This window comes from Teleopsis dalmanni, chromosome 2, assembly GCF_002237135.1.
Source record: "Teleopsis dalmanni isolate 2A chromosome 2, ASM223713v2, whole genome shotgun sequence".
Taxonomy (NCBI): Eukaryota; Metazoa; Arthropoda; class Insecta; order Diptera; family Diopsidae; genus Teleopsis; species Teleopsis dalmanni.
Window position 1 is genome coordinate 132,542,945 of NC_051847.1, and position 4,064 is coordinate 132,547,008.

The window sequence follows — 4,064 nt, forward strand, 5'->3', positions numbered from 1 at the left end:
AATGGACCAAAGCAAGCCTCCACAAATTGACTAAAATCCTTTTGAGGTTGTAGTATAATACGTTCCATGGCATGCTGATAAGCTTGTAACTCATCCAATTCCATTTTTGCCTCAAAGGCAGCTAAGGCTTGTTCTGGTCTAATAATAAAATAATAATCAAGTGCTAACCCTGGACCCGCTATGCGTTTGACAGCAATACTATCCGAAGCTGGTATACGACCACATTTTTTGATAAATAAATGAAAAGTTAGGGAGTCCCAAAGCAATCGTAAGGAATAACGCGCAACTCCAACTACAAGATAATTTTTTAATTTTTAATAAAAATACAATATTCAATTGATTTTGAAAATACAACCAATTAAAATTAGACCTGAAGCTATGACCAGAATATGGTAGCAACTAATACTGCGGCTATTGGTTGTAGTAGACCTTGTATTATCATGTTCCATATAACAGCCTCTAAGAGTATACAATATCGATTTCGCGAATTATCCGGACAATCTAGGTCATAAACCAAAATCATATATATATGCAATAGAAGAGTAAATATAGGTATCCAAAGCGGTGCCGTCAAAGCCAATGAAATACTCAGTGAACTGGTTGCCAAACATATAAGTGGAAATGCAAAAAGAATAATTATCGTGCCAAGAAAACCCTTTACAAAATAGTTCCAAGCACGATTTAAATTGCGCGTTAAACCTTTGCCAATAAAGCCTGCAATTAAATTTATAATTATTAAATAATTTAATTATAAATTCAGTTTTTTGTTAATTAGGGACTAACCAGTATCCGGTTCCGTTTCGAAATGTGTACGTGACTTCGATATGTGCCGCCATAGTTCTATTAGACGTGAGGCCATTGTCTGCGTTATGCTAGTTTTTCTAGGAAATAATGTGCCGTTAATTTGTGATAATTCCAAATCAGGCATAAATGGCTTTATACAAAAGAGTGCACGTAAACCCAAAGGGCTACACCAGGGCACAAGTATGCCGAGCAAAAACATCATATTCCATGTCCAACACCAAGTTCGCTGCATCAGATTCAACAAACGCCAAAATGGCCAACGTGTGCTTGTGGTGCGTATAATTTCTTTTTCGACTAAAAATACCGGTTGACTGGGATCTGAACGTGGTGTTACAATTGACGTAGCCTGTTGACTGATTACCGTAGGTATTACATCGGATTGCCCTTGAAAATTACGTCGTATTATCCACGAATTAGGTGACCATATACGACATGCCCATTGAAAACTTCGTGTTGGTGCTTTGGCATTTTGTAGTTCCTTTAATAGTACAGGTTCACGTTCTTTCATAAAAGCTAAATCACGACTAAGAAAATAGGCAGTTTGATGTAGGTTGTGTTTTGTGCACATTTTTAGAGATTCTTCGTGTGCCGACCAAGCTGATTTGTTCAATTTACTCTCCTCAGCAGCACGCAATTTTGAGCGCAACCAAGGAGCAACTCGTGAAAGTACAGAATGATCATTAGCTAAGCATTTCTGATGATCTTCACGTGAACGTTTAATATCCTTCTGCACTTTATCGACTGCTTTGTACATAATTACAACAGATTGTGCTTGCTGTACTAAAAGTTCGGGAATTCCAGTGCCAAGATCTTCTAGTTTCGGATGTGATAATATTGATGAATATACCCGTTGCAGATATTCTTTCATAACAGCTTCATTAACTTCCTGTAAATAAACAAAAAGGTTAACGTAATACTATAAATAAAAAAATATATTAGTTTGAAATTAATAATGAAAAAAATTAGTTTGAAAATATTTTAAATTATATCCATAAGACCTTACAAATACAGACATATTATTAAACTGTATTTAGATGCAAACGTTGTCATGTGGGTGTATATAGATAAAGAGATTATATATCAAATGTATATAGAGGCAAATGAAAGGACACAATATCATAAAGAGAATGTTTGCAGTTTAAACTTTAGTGATCAAATAGTATATGCAATTGCATAGAAATAATCTAACATTAGTTGTGTCAGTACATACAGTATATATTGGATGTACTACCCGGTTCACTTCATAAAAGTTTCTTCGAATTTATTAGCTTGATATTAAATTTAATTTAATATTAAATTTTTAAATATTCTAATCTTATTGTTCACCATTTTTTTGTGTTCAGCAATTGTCTATTAGTGTTAATAGTAAAAGGGACAATGCTATACTGATACCTATAAAATCTTTTGTGAAATCCTTGAAAACAGTTACTGAAACTAACTGGAGAATTAACAAGCCTTACAATTGGAAATCTATATAGAAATATTGGATTTGTTTCTTGGCAATCTCTGATCAGAGGCCGATAAAATGGGAAAAAGTTTCGCCCTGAATTTTATAACATCTGCGGATATCGGTGTCCTTTTGAGCCATTTTTAAAAGAGGGTAATTAATAGGAGACTGAGAAATCCGTGAACATTATATTTTAAATTTTTTAAACTTTTATAAAAATTATATGTAACAAATTATTTTGGAAAGACATATAAGAAAGTATATATATGAACTATAACTATTAAAGTTACTATTATTTATTTTCTTTATTTTATTATGGTACTGACCTCTTCAATTTCAGTATCGCTTAATTTTTTAGCTCTTAACTCAGCAATTAAGCGTTCTCGAAAATGTAAAAACCAACCCCTTGTTTCGCGTTCCAATATACCTATAAGTATAGGTAATGCTTTACGCATTATATCTCGACAAAATAGACGTAAATCGATTTCCTGTCCTTTCGGAGTCAAAAAGAGATATGGCACTGGTTGCGTTACTTCACAACTATTAAAATCAAATTTCTCCATTGTGGCACGTCGCAGCATTTTACGCACAAAAGAACATAGACCATCTAAACAATCCTCAAACTCGGGCTGAAAGATATATATATCGGACAAATATAAATATAAATAAAATACAATAATACTATCATAATAAAAAAAAAAATACTTACGCGACATACTAATTCTGCTATAAGAAAACGACAACGTTCCTCTTTAATTTTATAGTCTAGATTATGGGCCAGTAGAGCAGGCACACCTAAAAAAATAATATTATGTATTTTAAATCAGTTAAAACCATTTTCTTCTTATAAAACGCACCAATTATCATATCGAACAATTTAACTATGCCATCCAGTAGAGCATTGATCGCATGCACTACCGAAAAGAAATGAGAAAATATTCGGGCTCGAGCTGTTACTACCACAAACCTTGCGGCTAAAGCTAAATCACTGAGAAATGAATCGTTTGCACGTAGTGTCCCCTTTTGAAGTAGTTGTGATAGTCGCCACTTGTGTACTTGTCCCGGAAAATGAAGACTCGGCACATCGAATTCACTGTGAAAAATACAAAACAAATTTATACAAGCTTCTAAATAGACCTTCTGCATACGAGTATATAAAGATACTAACTAAAACAAGACATTTTACATGCTAAACAACTAAACTACTTATTTTTCTAGTGCTATTAATCGGAAAATGTTTATTTTACTTTTAAAATACAAGTGAAGATTTTCGTGAAAATGTGTAATAATTTCTATGATTTTAACATAATTTTATTACATATACATTAAGATTAAAAAGTTCTAGAATATTCAAAATTAATATTCAAATAAATGGGAGCGCCATCTGCCGATATTATTTGCAAATCAATTAAAGGTTTTTTTTGTATTGAATTTTAATAAGAATTTATATAAATTAGTGCCTGAGACTTAGAATATTACGATGTTTCAACAGCTCAAATATACTCAGATTCGAATTTTGAAAATATTCGAAATGGTTCGCGCTGCTCGGAGGTGTTCGAATTACTCAAACAAATTATCTGCATTATGTGTCATTTTCTATTTGTTTTACTTTAAACAAACACTAATAGCAGCCAATGTCTGAGGTATTTATATTGTCGAACACTTTCGAGCAGCACAAGCATACTCGATCATCAAAATGTTCGAAGTTTCGAACATGTGAATAATATTAAAATTTCCAATATTGACATGTTAATCCAAATTGAATGGTAATATGCAGAATTTAGGAATTTAAGTTAATAAGAACAGTACACTT

General features: G+C 32.4%; 1 pseudogene; it reads right to left on the bottom strand.

The window, feature by feature from the left end:
• LOC119675730 overlaps positions 1–3,397 on the bottom strand; it is a 4,443-nt pseudogene extending 1,046 nt beyond the window's left edge.
• Between the last annotated feature and the right edge of the window lie 667 nt (positions 3,398–4,064).